A 23496-nucleotide genomic window follows, 5' to 3' on the forward strand; every position below is an offset into this window, starting at 1 on the left:
TGCTGAAGGGGAAAAGGAGGAGCTTGTCGGCAAGGCCTGTAGTGTGTGTGGGGGGAGCTGCCTGCCAGTGGGTGCTGAGCACCTATTTTTTCTATGTTGGTTCTGCAGCCCCCATGGATTCGCTGACTCAGCTCCTTTCGCACCCTAGAGAGAGGAGCAGAAACAGGGCTATGGCTGATCTATGGGGCACCAGATGAGTGGCAGAGGCTTCAGGTGCTGAGAGTTTGCCGGACCCCTCAGGGACACAGTGTGAGGGGGTGTCCCAGGGATCTCCATGAAAGGAGCAGAACAGGATTTACTTGGGGTGGGGAGAGAATTGAGAGTGTCTCAGGGGGTTGTACAGAGGTATTGCCTGGGTGAGAGACTGGCTAAAACACAGGCCTCGCTGTGAGCAGGATTCGAACCTGCGCAGGGGAACCCTATTGGATTTCAACGCCAGCACCTTAACCACTCGGCCATCACAGCTGTGAGCACAAAATTGCCCCAGTGCCAAAGAAACTGGCAAAGAATCACAATGCCCAGGCTTGAAGTCATCTGAAGTACAGAATTCCCACCGCAAACCTGGCTCCCAAAGCACAGGGGGGATTGGGGGTTTGTTCTCTTTGCTTAGCCATGTGCAGTCGCACAGAGAGCGCGTTGAAAAGTCTCCCCTCCCACAGAGCGGGAAGGGGAAATGATTCTCAACTTGAAGCCTGATGTAGGGTGACCAGACGTCCTGATTTTATCGGGACTGTCCCGATATTTGCTTGTTTGTCCCACGTCCCGACCAATGTTTGGTTGGGACACTGGACAAACAAATATTTTTGCCCTTTTCTCCGGCACACAGGCAGAGCCCGGAGGGACAGTCGCCCCTCGACTCCGCCCCCTCCTTCCCCCATTGGATCCCTCCCCAAATCCCCGCCCTGGCCCTGCCTCTTCCCCAAGCAGGCGGCATCCTCCTCCCTCCCAGGTTTGCAAACAGGCCATGGCCATGGCTGGGAGCGTAGCATGGAGGCTGCTCCAGCCCTGGAGCCTGCAGGGCAGTGCAGTGGGGCTGGGGGCAGTGCGGAGCGGGCAGGACCCATGTGGGCGGGGGGCGGAGACACACGTGGGGCAGACACGCTCCTGCTGGGAGGGCCCGGGTCCGGCTGCCTGGTTCGCCCCTTGCCCGGGAGCTGCAGGAGGGACCTGGGGCACGGCTCGGCTGCAGAGCTCGGAGCCCAGGCTGGGCCCAGGAGCGAGGGGATGGGGGAGCTGGGGGTGTATTGGGGATCGGAGCCGAGAATTGGGTGGAAACGGGGCTGTGCCACTGCCGCCTGGTGGGCGGGGCGGAGCCTCCGGCTTTTTTTTTTTGGATGTGCCGCCGGCTTTTTTTTTTTTGCTCCGCCCCCCGCGTCCTGATATTTCATCTTTGACATCTGGTCACCCCAGCTTGAGGTGAATGAGGATGTCTGGACCAAGGGGCCAGGGACTGGCCTTTGCTAGAGAAACCACTGTCAAATTTTAACCAATTAGGACAAGTCAGCAAATAAGAACAACCTCAGGTGTCAGTAACTGCTGCAGCAAAGGTAGCAAAGTCCTACAAGGAGCAGTTTCTGGCACTACACCTGCGCAGCTCTGCTCCCCGGCTCTTCTCGGGCTCCTGCTCTCTCCTTAGCTCCGCCCCACTCTGGCCCAGGCAGTTCCAGCTCCCACGGAGGATGGGACCCCCTGGCCTGGTGACTCCCTCATTACACTGCCTGGCCTGTCAGTGCGGCTAACTTGGAGCTTTGGCCTCTCCCCGTTGCCCCTGGGGACTGTCAGTCTCCGGGGCCTGATTTCCCATTGGCCCTTTCCCCTTCTATTGGTGCTGGGAACTAGCCAACCAACCCCCCCCCCCGACACACACACACTAAGTTTTAGTAAAGGGCCAAGAGCCCCCTTAGACGAGCCAGCCCCGTGACGGTCACCGATGTGCAGAGAAGGCAGCATGAGCTGGTCCCATGGTGTAACGGGCAGCCCTCAGGGCTCTGAATCCTGCAATCTGAGTTCAAATCTCAGTGGGACCTTGTGTTGGCTTGTGGTAAAGCCCTGGAGCTCCCAGTGCTCAATTTCCTTGTGTCCAGCTGTGCAAGAGCCAGTCTATCCCCTCCTGCTGGGTGACTTACACCTTGTAGAGCCAGGTCTTTGGCTGGGAAGGCCACAAAGGGTTGGGGCTGTGGAACTTGCTACCTTGATGGTTGGGCTTCACCTGCTGCCCACAAGTTTGGCCCTTATGCTTCCTGCCACACTTTTCCTCTGGCCCACATGGCGCTTGAAGAAAGGAGGGTCAGGGCTGGGATTGATAGTCAGGGCTTGGCAGGAGGGCGGAAGAGCCCCAGGCTGGAGCCTGTCACACGGTCCCTCCTCTGGGCACTGTTCTCTATTTGGTTGTCATGGTTTTTGTTGCTATGGCAACTGAGTTAGATTATTAGGGGATAGCCCAGCCTGTTTCGGCCGGTTGGGTGAGCTGTGTGTCTGTAAATAAAATGGTAGTTTTGTTAGCTGTCTGCTGTCTGGCCTCAAGTGATTTCTTCCTAAACCGGCTGCCCCCAAGGATATAACAGTAGACATCTTGGCTCAGGCTCAATACTGGGCTCTGGGAGCCCTCAAGGTAGGGAGGGAGTTTAGCAAGCAAGAAAGGTAAAATGGCAGTGGAGTGTTACCCTGGACTCGACGGCATTTCTCCATTGGTCTGTCTGCTTTGGGGCAGGGACAATAACACGTCCTGCTGCTTTTGTTATTTCAAAGGGCGGTTTAGGATTTTCAGTCTCACACACGGTGCACAAAGCAGGACTCAACCCTCGGTGCAAACTAAATGAGTTGCTCACAGATTCTGGCAGCCACAATGAGCATTTGGTGTGAGAGCCCAGACCTGCCCCTGTCCCAGAGAGAGGGGGGTCATCTGTGACAGGCTGGACCACTGACCTATCAGCTCTTAACTCCCAAACTTTCAGTAACTCTATCATCAGTGCCTGTGAGTGTAATTTAAACCATAAAAACAGCTATACTGGGCTGGACCAAAGGCCCACCCAACGCTCTGTTTTGTTCTCTGACAGTAGCTAATACCAGGTACCCCAAGAGTTACTCAACAAGGCACTACTGGTAGTTGAACCTAGGCTCTCCTATTTATAAGGCAGGTGCTTTAAGCCAGCTAAGCCATGGTGCCTGCTTATAACCGAGGCTTTGGCTACACTTGCATTTCAAAGCGCTGACGCGGCAGCGCTTTGAAGCGCTAAGTGTAGTCAAAGCGCCAGCGCTGGGAGAAAACTCACCAAACGCGGGTCAATCCATCCTCATTGTCGTAACCGCTCGTTATATTCCACACCCGAACGTAGCCCTCATATGGACAACATACCCTCCTAACTCAGTATCTGTACGTTAACCTTTTACCCCCCAGTCAGGGCTATTGTAGATTATGTATTCCTTATGCCACCCGATCTTAAACTGAATTTTGCATCCCTTGGGTAAGCTGTACGTTGTTCCCTGAGCACCAGAAACTTCTATGCCGAAACTCTGTACTGTACACTTTTTTTTTCTTTGAACGTCATCTTAATAAATAGTTGACTTTTGTTCGAGATCCCGGCTCCTGTTCCTTTGCAAGGCGTGTGCGTTTGCTCCGGGTTTTAGTCTGCTAATACAGCGGGTGGGGGGGGCGATTGAGCCAGACGCGCTTGCCTGCTGCAGACACGGATCCAAGGCTGAACCTCGTCCCCCACAAGCTTGAAAGCTTAACTGAAAACTGTTTAAGAAGTGCTCCCTTCTCCGGCACTCAGCTACCCAGCTCCCAATGGGGTCCAAACCCCAAATAGATCCCTTTTACCCTGTAGAAGCTGTAAAATCCTGTGACCAGGGTAGCTGCCTAGCAGCCTGCGCATCTGCCTGCCAGCACGAGAGCGCGTAAGGCACTAATCTGGATAGTGGTGGCTAGGTGGCAGGGGGAGGGTGTGAAAAAGCAGCAGAGTGGCGCAGCGGGAGCGTGCTGGGCCCATAACCCAGAGGTCAATGGATCGAAACCATCCTCTGCTACGCGTGCGCTTGTTTCTTTTCCCTCTGGGCCTTCAAGCGAGCCGGTGACCAGCAGAGCACCAAGAGCCTAGGCCATGAGGCAAGAGGTGGCTGAGGCGAAGCGGCCTGCCAGGGAGCTCCCCGGCACCTCTGGCTGCCTGGGCTGAAGGCAAGAGGCAGGCCTAGGCGTGGTGAGGGCCTCCTGTCCTGGAATGAGGCTCCTGTGCTTCCTGGTCCCCTTTTCCCACCAGCCCGGCAGGCGGCTGCTGCGGGAGAACACGAGGGAGGCTCTGGGGGCGCTAGGCAGCGCTGTGTGTGTGGCTGTCAGGGGAAAGAGCCGAGGCTCCGGACTCGACCTGCCATTGACTCGCGTGGCTCTGCGCGCCGTCAGCCGGGGCGGGGCGGGCCAGGCTGCGGACGTGACTCAGGCTTGGGCCGCATGGCCGTGCTTTCCTGACGAGGCATGAGGCAGGCCAAGAGCTTTGCACAGCGTACAGGGAAGTGGGAGGGAGGCGTCTTTGAGCCGGCCTGTCTCCTCCGCTTCTCCCTTGCCGCTTGGGCGGAGGCGGGAAGGGAGCGAAATGTTCCCAGCTGAAAGTTTTTGTGCTCGGCCTTGAGGATTAAGCCTGAGCCTCCGGCACGGCTGCTGGCAGATGGGTTTCTGAATGGCATCCAGCCCGCTCTTTGGACCACCAGCTGAGGGTTTTTTGCCCCACTTTTCCCCCCCCCCCCCCGGGTGTCCCTGCCTAAAAGTGGCGGCCACCAGAGTCCAAGCAGTAGCCCCACCCCTTCCACTTGAGGCCACGCCCCAGCACCCCCCCCGCCCCACGGCCCCCCGCCTACACTGCCTCATACCCCAAGAACCGTCCTCCCCCTCACTGCTCTCCGTCCCCTCCCCCCCTCACTCACCATTACGGTCTTTACAAAGTGGCAAGGCTGAGCCCTCCCATTTTTTAAAGTCCTGCGGTGTTGTTCCCCCCTGTTCCGGCACCCCTGGGGCCCTGCACTTCACACAGCTCTCCCTGATTTCAGCTGTTAGTGAGGGAGCCTCACTGCTAGTGCAGACTGGGCAGTTCCTTGCATGAGAGACACTGTCCCAAAGCAGGACTAATGCTTAGAGCTGGTTATCAGTGACTTCAGATCTGTTGGTCTGTAGCAAGACTCTCCATTGAGTCTTAATCAGCTCTGTTATTACACAGGGAAGAACAAAAGGGTCAAATGGTGCCTGGAACCCTTAAGAAGAATCCACCCCACCGAGTACAACACTTGTCGCTACCTGCTCTCAACCCCACTGAGAATGTTTTGGGGTCACCCGTCGCGTGTATCAACCTAGTGGCGCAATTGGTTAGCGCACAGTACTTATAGGGCAGTGCTGAGAGGAGTTATGCTGAGTTTGTAAGTTGAAACCTCACCTGGAGCACTGGTTTTCATTAACCAAGTGGCATCACCCCCTCATTTTCCCCTGCGTAATGTAGACTTCCAGCCCTGGGGACACTGAGGAGGGGAGGAGTCAAAAATGCCCCCTTCATTTATTACCTCCTCTCCAGAGCGCAGATGAGAATCTACCATCCTTTCTCCCCCACCAGCCCCTGTGCCAGGATCCCTCAAGCAGAGCCTGGAGTCCTGCCCATCCTTGACCCCTGAGCCTGGAGTGAGAGGAGCAAGGAGCCATTGTTACAGGGCTTTCCCTTCCCCTGCCCACTTCCCTGGCTCTTGTCACGCAGGCAGCAAGCAGCAAAAGACCAGAAGTCGCACACGCAGACAAAGGGATGTTTACAAGTTTCCAAGCAGGCAGATTCCGAAGCCCTTCACACCAGTCGGGCTTATCTCTATAGACCGACAGTCTGTTCCCCAGTGTCCCCTTTCCCAGCTCTGACACCACAGAGCGTTTACCCCACATCCCTACAGACAATTCTTTCCTGGGTGTCTGGCTGCTGAGTCCTGCCCACATGCTAAGGGTTTAGCTGATCGCCATATTTGGGGTCGGGAAGGAATTTTCCTCCAGGGCAGGTTGGCAGAGACCCTGAGGGGTTTCACCTTCCTCTGCAGCATGGGGCACGGGTCACTTGCTGGAGGATTCTCTGACCTTGAAGTCTTTAAACAACGAGTTGAGGACTTCGCTAGCTCAGACATAGGCCAGGGGTTTGTTACAGGAGTGGGTGAGTGAGAGTCTGTGGCCTGCGTTGTGCAGGAGGTCAGACTAGACGATCACAATGGTCCCTTCTGACCTTAAAGTCGATGAGTCTATGAGCTCTGACACTGCAGAGTGTTTACCCCACATCCCCCTTCCCAGCTGTGACACTGCAAAGCCTTGTCTGTGTCCCTGTTCCCCGTTCCCTATTCCCATCCCCCCGTTAGCATGATTCCAATTTCCTCTTCCACTTCCTGTCTGACCCCAGTTTATACAGTAATATTCTCAGCTAGACCTTAACCAGTCATTGTAACTAACCAATTCTAACCTATTGTAACAGAATTCTCTAACCAATTACATCCCACTCCCCTAATTAACTTACACCCAGCAAAATTAATTCTGCAGCAGACAGAAACAATTAGCGAACCAGACAGATTGACAATAGAAAAGTGAGGGCCAGAAAGATAAACCCTACAGAAATGAGGGTTTCACAACCACAACCATTGAGAAGGGATTTCTTGCCAGACCGGATGCTCCCTTAAGATCTGTTTCGTTAGCTGGTGGTGATGGGCACTATCGGGACAGGATCGTCTTCCTAACAGCCCAACCCCACCTTAGTTCAGTGTGACGGGTTTGGGAGGTGAGGATGGGACTGTTCGCTTCCCAGCTTATGGCTGCCCCTGCTGCTTAGCCGAAGGCCTTCGCCTACAAACAAGGCTCAGACTCTCCGAGGGAGAGAAGGCCCAGACGCAGGCAGACTGGGATTTTGGGTCTTTCTTTTATAGCCCTGTCACTAGCTAAGTGATAAAAATACACCTGAGTTCTTAAAGTCTAGGCCTGTACAGGCAGCCTGAATATCTCTAGTCTAAAAGCCATCGGTCCCTGTGGGAAAATGATCTATTCAGGGTTGTCCCTAGACATTTTGGTGCCCTACACGGCACCCCCCGTCCCCCAGCCCGAGCTGGCAGAGCGGAGCAGGCTGGGGCCAGGTCACTCCACTTCCCGCTGCCCGGTAATTGCAGGGCAGGCCCGACCCCACACTCACGGGGCGTCGGGAAGTGGAGTGATCCGGCCCCAGCCTGCTGCACTCTGCTCCCAGCCTTGGAAGTTGGGGGGGAAACGCCCCCCAGCACTCACCAGTGGCGCGGCTGGGAGCTAGTGGAGCAGAGCAGGCTGGGGCCAGGTCGTTCCACTTCCCACCGCCCAGTGAGTGCCGGGTGCGCCTGATCCCTCCTGCCGTCCACCGGGGTGTAGCTCAGGGAAGGGGCGGAGTGGGGATGGGGTGGAGCAGGGGTGGGAAGAGGGGGTGGGGCAGACCAGGGTGGGGGCTGTGGGAAGAGGTGGAGCAGGGGCAGGGGCAGCTTTCCTGGCCGGCTCAGCCAGCCGGGGATCGGGTTCCCGCTGAGCAGTGCACGCTGCGCAGGGCCCCGGGAAATTTGGGGCAATGTGGTGCCTCCACATCCCATAACCAGGCAGCGTCCCTGTGGTGTGGGCTGTCTGCATAGGCCCTGTCTCAATCTTTCTCACCCTCTTGTCTCCAGTCTCCTGTGTCTCTGCTTTCTAAGCACAGACTCACTCTGGCTGTTCAGAGGACGGGACGACCATGCCTATGCGTGGCCAGCAGACAGCGACAAAGACCCCCAGCCAGCCTGCTCCCTGCCATGCCAAACACCCACTGAAGGCCACCCACAGACCAGCATGCGGGGCGGCTGCTGATGCTCTGTGGCCAACATCAGAAGATGGTAGGAAAGCAGGGCCAGCCCCCCCGGTGGGGCCTCTTACCGTTCCCACTCAAGGTGCTCACTTTGGCAGTGGGGCAGGAGATTTTACCCCGAGAGGCTTTTCCCCAGCTGGCGAGAAGCAGAGAAACACCCAGGCTCCCAAGGGGCTATGTAGCAACCCCCCTCCAGCACAGGGACAGGCGCACACTTGGAAGAGGGAAACTGCTCCACACGCTAGCCCGGGCAGCCGCCCATTTTCTTTGGCAAGTCAGGAAGGGCAAAAGCGAGACTGGAAGCACCTGGGGCTCATGCCCCAGCCTTTGTGACACCCAACCCCCAACTCCTTCCCGGGGCTCTAGCTGAAGCCAGAGCATTGGCCTGAGCGGCCAAGAAGAGGTTCTAGCCCTGAAGGGAGCAGGACGTTCAGCCCAAAGGTAAAACTGCACAAGCACAAAGGGACTTGAACTCTCAACTGCCTGATTTAAAGTCAGACGCCTTATCCATTAGGCCACGTGGTCACACAAGAAAAAACTCTCCAAGTACTTCTTTAGAGAAGACGGACAGTGTGTTTCTCAGACAGGTCATCTACTGAGGGGGGTTGAGACTCTCTGGGCACAAGAAGTCGAGTTCCCAGCGAGATGTGAGACTTAATTCTCTGGAGCCAGGTGCAGGGCTTTGGCAGGGAGGCTTAGGTACGGGGGACTGGGGTGCAGCGGATGGACCGGCTGTCTAGGTGCGGAGATTTAGTTGCACTGAGGCACAGGAGGGAGGAGGAATCCCGCTGATGGTCAGTGGCTGTGCAGAAAAAAGGGTGTTGATTCCCCCATCCTAAATGGGCAGGTTGGCTTGACCCTTCTCTCTGCTGCAGAGCATGGTGGGGACTGCAGCTCACCCCTTGTGGGGCAGGAAAGCACAGCTGCAGGGCGCTGGGCTCCGATGCACCTGGAGGGCAGCTCCGGTGGGGTGGGGCAGGGCCTGTGGTTTACGTTCTGCATTGCCTGGTGCTGGGCCATTGCACAATCCCCAGCCACGCCGCACAGCGCGCCCCGAGAGGAGGTGGGGACCAAGCAGATGATCCAGCATGAGGGGAGAGGATGTGTGGTTGGGGGAAGAAAGGCCTGGGGCTGCACTGGGGGAGTGCAGAGCAGGGGTGACACCCCAGAAACCTGCAGCAAAGGGATGGACAGGTGGGCTGGGAGGATAGAAAAGGCAGTGAGCCTAAAAGGGGAGTGGGGTCTAGTGGTCAGAGCAGGGAGGGGGCTGGGTACCAGGACCTCTGGGTTCTATCCCTGGCTCTGGGAGCAGAGGGGGGTCTAGAGGTGAGAGCAGGGGGACTGGGAGCATCTTCCTAATTCACAGGGTAGTTTTCTTCCCAGCTCGTGCGAGGGCGGGAAGCGCCACCAGCCCCATTTCCTGGATAGGAGAAGAGAGGCCCAGAGAGGCTGAGTGATGTGCCCAAGGACACTCGGGAAGTCTGTGGCAGAGCACAGCATGTTTCTCCCCCTCCCGCCCCGCGGGGTCTGGCCTGCTACTGGGTGGTGCAGGGGCGGGGTCTCAGGAGAAGGAGCAGTGGGAGGGCGGGGTCTTGGGTGAATGGGTGGTGCAGGGGTGTGGTCATAGGGGGAAGGGGCAGTGTGGGGGCGGGGACTCAGGGGGAAATGGGCAGTGTGACACTGGGGACTTGGGGGAAGAGGCGGTGTGAGGGTGGGATCTTGGGGCAAAGGGGAAACATGTGGGTGGGGTCTCGGGCGATGCAGGGGCAGGGATTAGAGGGAACAGGTGGTGCAGGGGTGGGGTCTAGCGGCAATGTGAGGGGCAGAACTTTGGGGAAGGGAGGCGGGGCTTTGGGGGCAGGCACAGCGAGGGGCAGGGCTTTGGGGATGGGGACAGTGGGGGCAGGGCTTTAGGGGAAGGGGGCAGGGCAGGGGCAGTCCTTTGGGGAAGGGCACAGCGGGGGCAGGGACAGGGCTTTGGGGGCAGGCACAGCGAGGGGCAGGGCTTTGGGGATGGGGACAGCGGTGGGGCAGGGCTTTAGGGGAAGGGGGCAGGGCTTTGGGGCCAGGCACAGCGAGGGGGTCGGGGCTTTGGGGAAGGGGCAGGCACAGCGGGGGCAGGGGCAGGGCTTTGGGGCGGGCACAGCGAGGGGTCAGGGCTTTGGGGAAGGGCGGGCACAGTGAGGGGCAGAGGCAGGGGCAGGGCTTTGGGGGTGGGCACAGCGGGGCAGGGGCAGGGGCAGGGCTTTGGGGCAGGCACAGCGGGGGCAGGGGCAGGGCTTTGGGGGCAGGCACAGCGAGGTGGCGGGGCAGGGCTTTGGGGCGGACACAGCGGGGGCGGGGCAGGGCTTTGGGGTGGGCACAGCGGGGGCAGGGGCAGGGGCAGGGCTTTGGGGCAGGCACAGCGGGGGCAGGGGCAGGGCTTTGGGGGCAGGCACAGCGAGGTGGCGGGGCAGGGCTTTGGGGCGGGCACAGCAGGGGAGTGGGCTGGGGAAGGGCGGGGCAGGGGCTGGGGAAGGAGCAGGGCTCATTCAGGCCGGGCGGGTCTGTCTGGGGTGTCACTGTCCCTGCAGCGGGTGTTTAGAGCCGGGCTCCCCCCGGGAGGGGGCGGGGCCGGGGGCAGCGGGAGTCGGGGGGTGACACGTGGCCGGTGCCTGGGCCCGTCGGACCCACCCAGACCCGCTCACACCCAGCCGGGGGGGGGTTACAAGGGGCGCTGGAACAGACCAGCGGGCGGACACGGGGATCCAGTCCCCGGGCAGAGCCAGACCCGGCCCCGCCCCCGCACGGACCTGCCCCCGCCAGGGGTTGGGGAGGCTGGGCGGGGAGCTGCCCCCGCGCCCCGCCCCGCCGCTTTATGTAAGCGGGGGAATGGTCCCGCTATTGTGGGGAACTTTCCTGGCTTCTGTGTACCCCGGTGAAGTGGGCTAGCGAAAGGATCTGAGTCCTCGCTCCCACTTCCTTTACCCAGAGGCCTCCCTGCCCTTGAGGACTCTCCTGTTTGGCAGAGTTCTCGTAGCCCCAACAAGACTGGGCCCAGGATTCCTGGGGGGCTCAACCCCCAACCCTGCTGTGGCCACCTAGGACAGGGGCTAAGGTGTCCCCACTCCGGGGTACCCTCTCTGCACTGGGCACCTCCCTGACCCACTGATTATCCCATACAATTTAAAGCAAATACAAGTTGTTTACTTAACAATCAATTTAAAGAAAAGAATAAGAATAAATGGGAACGGTTACAGGGAAACACATCACCCTGCTCTGTGGCAGGGAACATTCAAACAATGTCTCTGGACATCAAAGCACTTTGCAGTCTGTTCGTTGTAGGCCCCAGGCCTCCTTCTCAGGCCCTGGCTGTGCTGCAGGGATGCTGTGGGTGGGACACTTGAAATGGTGGTGACCACACACCTCCGGGCTTTGGGTGGTGGGATCCTTCTTTCCAGTGCCAGCCCCCCGGCAGGTTAAGGTCCCCCTCCCAGCCTGGCCTGCATGGACCCTTGGCTGGAGTGTCTTTCTGCGCTGGGCCCTTTTACCAAGGTTCCCCCCTTGGCTGGCCCCAGTTGCTCACCACACTCTGGCTCTCTGGCTGCAGCTCTGCTCCCAGCACAGGATCTGCTCTCCCTGGGATGTGCCTCTGGCTCTCTGGCTGCAGCTCTGCTCCCAGCACAGGATCTGCTCTCCCTGGGCTGTGCCTCTGGCTCTCTGGCTGCAGCTCTGGCCCCTCTGGATCTGGCCTGGCTCTGTTCTCCAGCTCAGCTTAGGCCCCTGCTTCCTCCTTAGCTCGGCCCCACTCTGTCTGACTCCGGCACATTCCTGCTCACACACGGAGGACGGGACCCACACTGGCCTTCTGTCTCCCTGATTAGCCGGCCTGCCCTGTCAATCAGGCTGACCTGAAGCATTGGCCTCTTGCCATTGTTCCTGGGGACTGTCAGTCTCAGGGTCCTGATTTGCCATCAAACCCTCCCCTTTTAGTGCTGGGAGCTAGCAGCCAAAACACCCCCACTGAATGTTAGTAAGGGGGCAACAGTCCCCTTACATTCCCCCCTGCTAAAATTCTGCCACAGCCACAATAGTTACACCGGTACATCCAGTCCCCATAACAACAACATATATCCACATCATATTATATTAAAAACCCATTAACAATTACGAAAAGAACATTTAACATAGTTAACACTCCACATCTACTTCTTAATACTATACATAACAATATTCATCAACACACTACATAGAACCAATAAAATAAGTATCTCTAAGTCTAACAGGAAGTACACCTTTATTAGCCCTCTGGGACCTCCTTAAAACTGGTGGTTCGTTACCCATATTTTCTGTTTCCCTATCCTCGGGTAATACTGGGTCAGTTTGAGGATCTGGCCATTCTCGTTAGGGTTTGGGTTTGCCCCACTCTGTCCCCCTCTGTATTTGGTTTGTGGGACTAGAACCATTTCCCAACTGGTTTCAGCCTCCTCAGAGTGTACTGATCTACGCCTCCTATGGTACCTGTCTGGACTAAGAGTGCAATTTTTCAACTGGTCCCTGTGTACTACTCTCTCAGGACCTCCTCGTTCAGGCCGAATGGTGTAAACTGGTAGCTCGGGATTGGTGTGAGCAACTACAATGTGGGGCTTTGACTCCCACTTGTCCTGTATTTTATTACGCCCCCGGTGTCTATGGTTACGAACTAGTACACGGTCACCGGGCCTGATGAGAGCCCCACTGGACTTGCGATCATAAGTCCTTTTCCTACTTTGGGCAGTGTCTTTAGTTGTATTGAGAGCAACTTCACAGGCTATCTTCAGCCTGTCATGGTGACCTTTGACTTGGTCATCATAATTGGTCACCTCATCCTTAGAAAAGATTTCTTGATGTTTCTCTGGCAACGCCCTTATGTTAGCCACATGTGCAGGAATCAGCCCTTGGCGTGCCACGTGAACAGGAACTGGCAGTCTCCCATCACATCTTTCTGGAAGAAAGGTAACTCGTCCTCCCTTCTCCCTCATCATCTGCAGCTCATTTTCTGGTACACAGCGGTGTTCATCAAGGATCTTCCCTTTCCACGGAGGAATAATGGTCTTCTGTTTTCTGCCCACTTTAACATTTCCAAATGAGGGGAAATGGGGCGAAGCGGCGCAGCACGTTCCTGCGCGGGGCAGCGTCACACCCGGCACCGGGGGGTGGGGCTCCCTGGGGGGCGGGGCGGGGATGAGGAGTTGCGTTGGGGGGAGGTGTCAGGTTGACCCAGGGACCCGCCCTCACCTGGGCTGGAGAGGACGGAGGCGCCCCGGGGCAGGCTGGGAGTTGTAGTTCCTGGCTCTTCTCAGAGCGGAAGTGACGTGATGGTTGCTCAGACAACGCGCCCCCTCCCGGTGCACTCTGGGAAGCGTAGTTCTCTCTCTCTCTCTCTCTCACACGCGGCCTCTATTGGAGGAGGGGCCGTAACTCGTCACTTCGCCGCGCCCCTCCCCGCTCCCTGATTGGCGGAGAGAGCGCGGGACAGAGACTCGGCGCGTGGGGGGAGGCCCTGGGTCCCTCGCCCCGAGGCTTCGCCGCCCCCCCACTCGGGCGCGCTGCGGCCGTTGGGATTCGTATCCCGGGCTGTAGCAGCGCGGAGTGAAAGGGCTTCACCCCTCCCCCCCGCTGTGACCCTCCCGCCAGCCCCGCCCCCAGCGTCCCCTCCCCCACACTGTCCGCTCTGCCCGGCCTTTCCCTTCGCCCCCTGCCCTCAGCGCCCCGCCCCCCCCCCACCCCCATCCCCGCCCTCAGCGCCTCCCCCCAACCTCCTCCCCTCTCCCCCAGCGCCCCACCCCTAATGGCCTCCAGCCCATTTCTCCACGGCTGGGCCCCATTTTCCCATCCCCCCACTGCCCCAGTCCATCCCCAGGGTGGGGGGTTCCTCATCTCCCATCTCATAAATGATCTGGACAAAGGGGTAAACAGTGAGGTGGCAAAGTTTGCAGATGATACTAAACTGCTCAAGATAGTTTAGACCAAAGCAGCTTGTGAAGAACTTCAAAAAGATCTCACAAAACTAAGTGATTGGGCAACAAAATGGCAAATGAAATTTAATGTGGATAAATGTAACGTAATGCACATTGGAAAAAATAACCCCAACTATACATACAACATGATGGGGGCTAATTTAGCTACAACGAGTCAGGAAAAAGATCTTGGAGTTATCGTGGATAGTTCTCTGAAGATGTCCACACAGTGTGCAGAGGCGGTCAAAAAAGCAAACAGGACGTTAGGAATCATTAAAAAGGGGATAGAGAATAAGACTGAGAATATATTATTGCCCTTATATAAATCCATGGTACGCCCACACCTCGAATACTGTGTACAGATGTGGTCTCCTCACCTTAAAAAAGATATTCTAGCACTAGAAAAGGTTCAGAAAAGGGCAACTAAAATGATTAGGGGGTTAGAGAGGGTCCCATATGAGGAAAGATTAAAGAGGCTAGGACTCTTCAGTTTGGAAAAGAGAAGACTAAGGGGGGACATGATAGAGGTATATAAAATCATGAGTGATGTTGAGAAAGTGGATAAGGAAAAGTTATTTACTTATTCCCATAATACAAGAACTAGGGGTCACCAAATGAAATTAATAGGCAGCAGGTTTAAAACAAATAAAAGGAAGTTCTTCTTCACGCAGCGCACAGTCAACTTGTGGAACTCCTTACCTGAGGAGGTTGTGAAGGCTAGGACTATAACAATGTTTAAAAGGGGACTGGATAAATTCATGGTGGCTAAGTCCATAAATGGCTATTAGCCAGGATGGGTAAGAATGGTGTCCCTAGCCTCTGTTCATCAGAGGATGGAGATGGATGGCAGGAGAAAGATCACTTGATCATTGCCTGTTAGGTTCACTCCCTCAGGGGCATCTAGCATTGGCCACTGTCAGTAGACAGATACTGGGCTAGATGGACCTTTGGTCTGACCCGGTACGGCCTTTCTTATGTTCTTATGTTATGTTCTGCTACCCCCCAAACCTGCCGGGTTCCCCTTTTCAGCCACTGTGGGGTCCTCCAACCCGCCCCCACCCATCCACTCTGGGCTCTCTAAATCCCACATTCCCACAATGCACCTCGGTAACCCCACCCTCCTCTGTCCCTAATCCCCCTAGTCCCTTCCCTGGGGTCCCCCTGGACACCTCAACCCACAGTCCGGCCCCCACATACATCCCAGTCACTCATCACACGCTGAGCTAGTCCTTCAGGGGACCCCACAGCCCACCAAACTCCTCCATCCATGAGACCCCTGGGCCTGTGGCCGGGAAGTGGGGGAAGCTCCCACTTTGGCTGGGCTGGGTGTGGGTGTTAATCTTTTCCTGGCTTGTGTGTGCTGAGCTCACAAAGGCTTTTTGCTCCCTCTGTCCTCCCCTTATGCAGCCCAGGTGGGGAAAGTGACCTGGATGCAGGGAGCACTGATGTCGCTCCTTGCTCACCCCTCACAGCCCCCTAGGGGGGCACGGAGGAACATTGGGGGAGCAGTATCCGCTCATCACCGCTATCTCCCCCTTCTCTTCCCCTCCCTCCCCCCATGCTCCTATGCCAGGAGGGAGCAGGGAGAAATCTGGGCACCACCCCAAGCAGCACTCCCCTGCCAGCCAGGAGCAGTTTCTGACTTTACACCAGCAGCACACACCTCTCTGCTACCGTACAGCACCGCCCTTGACCATGGTACCCCTGGGCAATTCCCTGGTGGCACCCACCCCTAAGGCTGGCCCTGGGTATGGGCTTCAGAGGAGTGACCAGACCAGGCGGCCATGGAGAGCTCCAGCCCCTGTTCTCCCCTCCCAGCTTCTAGCAATCAGAGGCCAGGGACATGCTTCCATGCTGATGACAGGTACTGCTCAGTAACGAGCCAAAGTACATTCATATTCCTCATCTGAGTCAGATGCCACCCACCGAAGATTGATTGTCCTGTCTAGTGGTTGAGGTTCTGCAGTGTCTGCATCAGAGTGTTGCTCTTTGAGGACTTCTGACAACATGTTTCACACCTCCTCCCTCTTGGATTTTGGAAGGCTCTTCAGATTCTTAAACCTTGGGTTGAGCGCTGTAGCTATCTCTAGAAATCTCACATTATACCTTCTTTGTGTTTTGTCAAATTTGCAGTGAAAGTGTTCTTAAAGTGAACATGTGCTGGGTCATCACCCAAGACTGCCATAAAACGAAATATACGGCAGAATGCGGATAGAACCATGGAGCAGGAGACATACAGTTCTTCATCAAGGTCTTCAGTCACAAATTAATGCATTATTTTTTTAACAAGCGTTATCAGCATGGAAGCATGTCCTCTGGAATGGTGGTTGAAGTATGAAGGCATAATGATGTTAGCATATCTGACACGTTAATACCTTGCAACGCTGGCTACAAAAGTGCCATGAGAGAGCCTGTTCTCACTTTTAGGTGACGTATATAAGACACAGGCAGCATTATCTCCAGTAAATGTAAACAAACCTGTTTGTCTTAGCGATTGGCTGAACAAGAAGTAGGACTGACTGGACTCTAAAATTTTACATTGTTTTCTTTTTGAGTGCACTTCTGCAACAGCAAAAAAAATCTACATATGCAATTTGCACTTTAATGATAAAGAGATTGCACTACAGTACTTTATATTTTACAGTGTAAATATTTGTAATAAAACTATATATAGTGAGCACTGTACACTTCGTATTCTGTGTTGTAATTGAAATCAATATATTTGAAAATGTAGAAAAACAAAATTAAATTAGTATTCTATTGTTTAACGGTGCGATTAAAACAGATTAATCATGATTTTTTTAAGTTAATAGCGTAAGTTAACTGCGATTAATTGACAGCCCTAGATTTGAATGTTTCTGTCCCATGCAGGACAAGCTGGAATATCCGTGTGCAGGGAAAGAGCCTGGGGGGAATTGTGCTGTGAAATTATTTCCTGTTCTGACATGTCCCCAGTTGCCCTTTTTGCCCTAACAGGCTGCAGCGCAACATCCATGTTTTGCTCCAGCTCATTCCGTCCTCCCAGGGGCCGGGGAAGGGAAATGGCTGCGGTGGAGCCAGTTGAGGGAGGGATGATCAGGGAGTTGCTGGCGGGTTCCCTTGGCGGAGAGAAAGGGCAGTAAATACATAGGGGGTGGGAACTTCCAGGAAGGTTGGTCTGGGTGGGAGAGGGCAGGAAATCCCCAGGGTGGGGGACAGGGTGTGACAAACCTGCTGGGATTTGTTTACTGTGAGGCTCCAGCATTTCTCAAATGTGGCCACCAGGGGCTTTTATTGTGGCCACAGCCTCCTGGGCTGTAACTGAGGGAGTGCGGTGGGGCTCAGGCTTCAGGCTTCTGCTCTGGGATGGTGGGCGGCAGGCTCAGTCAAGATACATGGAACGTAGGCTGGGTGGGGAGAAGTCTGTGTAACTCATCCAGTTATTGATATACATGTGACTCAAATATTACCAATCTGTGTGTGTGTCCCCCCCCACACACAACCCCCCCCCCAACCAACCATCTCCCAAACAGACCCTCAGTCCGGAAAGCATTCATCCCTCATATTGTTAAAAAGATTCAAAGGAAACAGAAGAATCCCAGCTTTTAAAACAATCCTCTAGCAAGACAAAGAAACTCACATCTGTAGACTCGGAAAACACTCCCAAGAAATTTTAACAATATGTTGTTATGAAGAAACCAAAGTGATAAAGAAACCTGATTTTTCAACTACTTTAAAAAAATCTTCTCAAATCAGCATCTTTAAAGTAAAACTTTTTTCTGCTTTTTAACCAGACAATTCTCCCCAGAAGGAGAGGCACTGGTCCTGGAGACACTGCAATACCAGGTCAATGCATGGGGTGGACAGAGCAAGCCCTTATTCCATCCCCTTGTTTCAAAAATCAATTTAATATACAGTCCTTAAATAAAGGACCTATCAGATATTAAACTGATAAGAACAGATTTAAATTTTATTAGAGAATATTTAAAATAAACGATACAAAGTGTTTGAAGCGTCAGTTATTGTGTCATTGGGGGTAACATACAGGTTGTGGGGGGATGTTAGCGTTTCGGTGTTAGGCAGCATATACATATACACAGTCTGTCATGTCCCCAATGCGGGGTATATGGTGGGAGAGTTCAAGGTACAGCCAGCAAGCAGTGAGGGCACATCACTCATACAAACAGGTTATGGATAGTCGTGGGCGTGAGTAAATGAGCGGACTGGGTAATGGTGATAGGGTGCCCCTCACAGGGCAGAGTTCAGTTTGGTTGGTTCAGGGCTCAGGGGATAAAGTCCAACAGAGGAAGTTGACAGGTCTCTTCCCCCTTGCGGGTGCATGGAGACACGCCGGCTCACTCTTGGTATTGACGGTGGTCGGTGACGTGCTCTGTGTAAATGTCTCTGGACCACCGAATAGCGTCCGAGACCATTAGGCATCTCATGAGCCGCGCGTAGCGACGGCCCACCCCACAGGCCCGCAGTACTCGTTCATTAAGGGGGTCCCAGGCGCCCAAGGCCCCAACGATCAGAGCATCGGTGTAGACCTCGTAGCCCTTTGCTCGCAGGGTGTCAGCCAGGGGAGCGTACTTTTCGAGTTTGCGGGCTCGGGCTTGGCGGAAGGCCGCGGTCCTATTCTCGAACGGGATCGTCACGTCGACGAGGATGATCTTTTTCCGGTCCTCATCCGTGATGACGATGTCCGGGCGCAGCAGGCTGTCGGTGCCGGGGATGGCGCGATTGACAGCGATCTCTCCCAGGTGCGGGGCGATGGCCTTCACCAGGCGGTCATGGACGGCATTGTGGCGCAGCTGCCAGGCTCTGCCGTGGGGTCTGCAGCTGCACAGGACGTGGGGCAAGGTCTCCATGGCGTACCCGCACCTCCGGCAGCGTTTGTCCGGGTTCCCATGGCGGATGGCTCTGTTGAGGGGGACACAGTTCAGCCGGGCGCGGTGTATGAACCGCCAGTCGGCGAAACGGATGAAGCTGCCTGAGGGGAGGAAGTGGTTGCTGGAGTCCCACTTGCTGGTGACCTCAAAAGCCTTGCCCTGGTCCGGCTTTTTCTTCAGGGTGTCCACGTAGAGCGCGCGGGTGGCGGCCTTCAGCGACCTCTCCAGCATGCCTCTGGCTCCAGGTCTGACGATCGTGTTGTCCTCCGTCCCGATCTGCGGTATCAGGACTCCTAGCTCCCGCCGTTCCTCGCTCCATACCCAGCGGCAGCCCAGTCGCTTTCCCAGTCGGCGGGTGGCGTTGCGGGCGCGGGTCCACAGCGAGGCGACGTCGCCCCTGAACGGGCCGAATTCTCCATCCAGGGAGCCGCTCAGGAAGGTGGCCACGTCTTGGTCGGAGGGGGGTCTGCCGATTCGCCTCGCGGTGGCGGCGCGCAGGGCGGTCGTCGCGATGTTCTTTACCGTGGCGTCCGGGCACGTCAGGAGGCGGAAGGCGTGCGTGATTACCGCGATGTCGCAGAGGTCTCCCATGCGGGGGACGTTGGCGCCCCCGTGCCGGTGGGCGATGTAGACGAGCTCGTTGCTGGCTCTCTGGGGTAGGGACAGCCACTTCTTCACCAGCTGCCGGATGGTGTTGTCCGCCTTGTTGAGGGGCACCTTTGCTACGGCGGATCCTCTCAGGACGAAGGCGATGCCGGGGATCAGGAAGGTGTTGAGGGCATTGATTTTCTGCCACGGCGCCAGCAGGGATGCGTCGATCTTGGCGGCGTCCTGCAGGATCTCCCGGATGGTGTCCTCGGGGGTCTGCCGGATGCGGAAGCCCGTCGGCGTGCCGAGGTGCTGGTACGCCTGCCCCTCCGCCATGGGGACAACGGACTCGCCCTGGATAAGGAACTCCGTCGTCAGCACCGAGTCCCTCTTGTTCCCGTCAACATGGAGGGACGCGCACTTCTTGGTGTTGAAGCGGAGTCCCGTCCAGTCTGCGGCTCTCCCAATGGTGTCGAGGATGCCCTGGAGTCTCTCGGGGTCGTCCGCGATCAGGACCAGGTCATCCGCGTAGGCCAAGACGCTCACTCTCTCGCCATGTAGGTCGAAGCCGTCAGTGCTGTTGGAGATCGCCCGCAGGAGCGGCTCCATGGCGAGGTTGAAGACGATGGGGCTGAGGGGGCAGCCCTGCTTCACGCCGCTGCGGATAGGAATCTCGGCGGTCTCTCCTTCCACCGAGCGGATGGTGGTGCTGCAGCCCTCATAGAGTTCCCGGATCAGGCGAAGGAAGGTCTCCGGCATCCCGAACTCCCGTAGCGTGCTGAAGATGTGGTGGTGGGGGATGGACCCGAAGGCGTTGGCCAGATCGAGCCATGCTACCGTGCACTGCTTCCGCTCCCTCCTGGTCAACTGGAGGACGGTCTGGAGCAGGAAGTTGTGCTCATAGCACACCTCCGACGGCATGAAGCCCTTCTGGGCCGGGCTGATGGCTCCCCCCGTCGTCGCCCACTCCGTGATCCTGGCTGCCAAGCAGCTGGCGTACAGTTTGTACATCGTGGAGCAGAGGGAGATGGGTCTCCAGTTGCTGGGGTCGTCTCGCTCGCCCTTTTTGTGGATCAGGACGGTCATGGCCTTCTTCCAGGAGGTGGGCGACCGGCCGGGCGCCGACACAGGTTAAAGATGCCGGAGAGCACGAGGCAGCCGGGGTCTCGCTTCTTGAGGAGGCCGTAGGGGATGCCATCTTTTCCGGGCGGTGTTTTTGGTTCTGGAGAGCCGCGCCGACACCTCTTTGGGCGTGAAGTCGGCCTCTAGACCGTCTGCGTTGGCGACGCGGGGCAGCGGACGGAGGCACTCCGGGCGCTGCACGTCGTTCCGGGGCGGAAGCAGAGGCTGAATGAGCTCCCCCTTCACATCTAGTGAGGAGCTGTGTGAAAGACTTCAGGAACAGACCATGTTTGCATAGACACACCTACTCTGCCTAGCTATGCAGCATGATGGGGCCGCTTTCCCAAAATGACCAGTTTTGGCTGGTGGCAGGTTACAAATCACTTTAGGATTGAGTGGAATGAAATGTTGTTATCCTTCCTGCATGAGTGAAGGGCAGCAGAACATACCTAGTCGGTCCTGATGGAGGGGTAGGTGGGTGAGGAATAGCTTTCATTGGACTTCATAGAAGTGATTGAGAATGTCACCCTAAAACAGTGGTCCCCAAACATTTCACACTGTGCCCTCTTATCCAGTTGGGGAAGGGCAAAACCAGAGCTTGAGGCATTCAGCCCTGGGTGGTGGAGCTCAGACTTTTGGCTTCAGCCCCAGGCACTAATGCCAGCCCTGGCAACCCCATTAAAACAGGGTTATGACCCACTTTGGGGTCCTGACCCGCAGCTTGAGAACCACTGCTCTATGCTGAGGGGAGAGAGTTTTCATGTGGGTGCAGTTAATCCACTTCCCAAGAGGTGGCAGCTATGTCAGTGGGAGAAGCTATATCGGTGGGTGTGCAAGCTGTGGTGTTCACCACATTTAAGAAGTTTAATCAAACCCCATTTTTAAAACCACTTCTGGTCTGGGAATGGCAAAGGATCTCGAGGAAGCAGGGTCTGTCCTTCAAAGTCTTGGAGATCATGAGTCCATGGTCATGGGGGTATAGCTTAGTGGTACAGTGCTTGATGGTAGATCAAGTGATCCTTGATTCAAGCCCCAGTGTTCTCTTATAACCTTCTTTCTTTTTTTTTAAAAAAGGAAAACATTTTCATTTCCATTCTTCATTATGTTCAGGAGCTCCACTATACAGGGGTGCTTGATATGAATATAAACACTCAACATTTCACGGTCCAAATGCACAAAAACCTAGCAAAGCTGTCCATCAGCTGAAATCAGTTCGAATCCTCTAACTGTCTAGTTTATGTTTTCATCAATTAAACAAAGGTATCATATGAATGTACATTTGAAGATCCCTCTTCTCCAGGAGCTATGTTGTGCAGAAGAACAAGAGCCACATCCAGCTGCAGTTCAGGAGTCTAATGACCAAAGAGCCAATAAATGTTCTGAGGGATGGAGAAAAATGCCTTCTAGTGAGCTCAACCTGTTTCGCTTATCAAAAGAAGATTGAAAGGTGACTTCATTGAAGTGTTGAAGGGCCTTCATGGAGAGAAAAGATTGGGTATTAAAGGGCTCTTGAATCGAGCAGAGAAAGGCATAACAAGACCCAGTGGCTGGAAGGTGAAAGGAGACAAATTCATATTACAACTAAGGCACAAATATTCAACAGCGAGGATGATTCACCACAGGAACAAACTACCAAGGAAAGTGGTGGATTCGCCATCTCTTGATGTCATTTAATGAAGACTAGATGCCTTTCTGGAATGTGTTTGCCCCAAAAGTAGCTCTGGTGTCATACAGGAGGCCTGTGATATGCAGGGAGTCAGATTAGCTGCTCTAATGGTCTCTTCTGACCATAAGGTCGACTAATTTCTGAAAAACTGAGTGTAGCATTGGGAGCAGCGTCTGATGTTTCCCTGTCTAGCCGGCTTGCTGCCTAGAACGAACGCTCCTTGAGTGGGGTGATCCACAGGGAGTAGCTCAAACCTCCAAAGTGCCTGGGCAGGGGCAGGACATTAGCACAGCAAGGGAGGGGTGTGGCAGTGACATCACAAAGGCCTTTTGCAGGACCTCAGACTATTGGTCAAAGGTGGTGGGGAGGTGGTGACCTCACAGAGAGATGCTGACATCAGCCAGGCAGGACAGGGGCGAGGGGCCAGGGAAACCTCAGAGACCCCTGTGGCTTTGCTTCAGCAAGTCTCCTTCTCCAGATCTCTCTTTGAGGACTCAGAGAGTATTCGGGTTCACGTACGTGAGCGCCAGGAGGAACCTCTTTCGAGTTTGCTTCTTCCCTTTTAGTGATTTTACTAGAAAACAGACGTCCCTGTTTAGAAGGTAAGAGCCTCCTCGAGGGAAGGGGTGTCATGGCGGCGTCACAGTTCGGATGCCAGTGCCTCCCCCAATGTATGGAAGTTCCCGCCACCTTGCTCTGTGTTCGCAGAGCGGGAGAGAGCAGCATCCACGGCAGTGATTTGCTCCTGGCTGCCGGAGCAGAGCAGCAGGCTCAGCTGTCAGAACTTCCCAGAGCGATGAAAGGGGAGGGGCCCATGGCTCTGTAGCAGGAATGCAGGGCAGGCGAGTTCACGGCGGGCATTGTGGGATACTGGAGGAGGCCAGTTATGGTGATATAATGAACAGCAGCGTCTACTTTGTCACTTTAAGTTTGCTGCAAAAAGCTCTAGACCTCTCATCGAAGTCGTTTTATTTTGTCACCAAAACAGGGCAGTTTTGTCGCCAGACGTGGCATTGCACTGTGTGCACCAGCCACAAGCTGCCGACCGAGGGAGTGTTGTGTGTTTTTCACACACCTGAGCAATATAATTCTGCTGAAACAACTTTGTAGTGCAGACCTGGCCAAAGATTGACTCACACACAACTTTCAAGGAAAACCTCACCTGCTCCTCTGCTTTGCAGAATCCAAACACAAGCAAAGCTTGTCAGGCCCCTGTAAAGATGGCAGAGAGTCAGGTGTGGGCAGGGCCGGCTCTGGCTTTTTTGCCGCCCCAAGCAAAAAAAAATGGGGTGGGGCCACCGGAGCAACAAAACCGGGGGGAAAAAACGGCACGGGTGGAGCGGCAAAGCGGGGGTGTGGGGGGGGATACGGCGCGGCTGTGGTGGCAAAGCGGGGGGGGACCCGACGTGGCTGGAATGGCAAAG

At 55.6% G+C, this 23496-nt stretch overlaps 2 non-coding genes across 2 annotated transcripts; both read right to left on the minus strand.

Annotated features, from left to right (window-relative positions):
* Positions 1–383: 383 nt before the first annotated feature.
* TRNAS-UGA lies at positions 384–465 on the minus strand. Its single transcript has one exon. It is a non-coding gene; the product is annotated as a tRNA-Ser (tRNA).
* A 17151-nt stretch (positions 466–17616) lies between these two features.
* On the minus strand, positions 17617–17801 carry LOC120376397. Its single transcript, XR_005587277.1, has one exon. It is a non-coding gene; the product is annotated as a U2 spliceosomal RNA (small nuclear RNA).
* Between the last annotated feature and the right edge of the window lie 5695 nt (positions 17802–23496).

This window comes from Mauremys reevesii, linkage group 12 (assembly GCF_016161935.1).
Source record: "Mauremys reevesii isolate NIE-2019 linkage group 12, ASM1616193v1, whole genome shotgun sequence".
In the NCBI taxonomy this organism is placed as follows: Eukaryota; Metazoa; Chordata; order Testudines; family Geoemydidae; genus Mauremys; species Mauremys reevesii.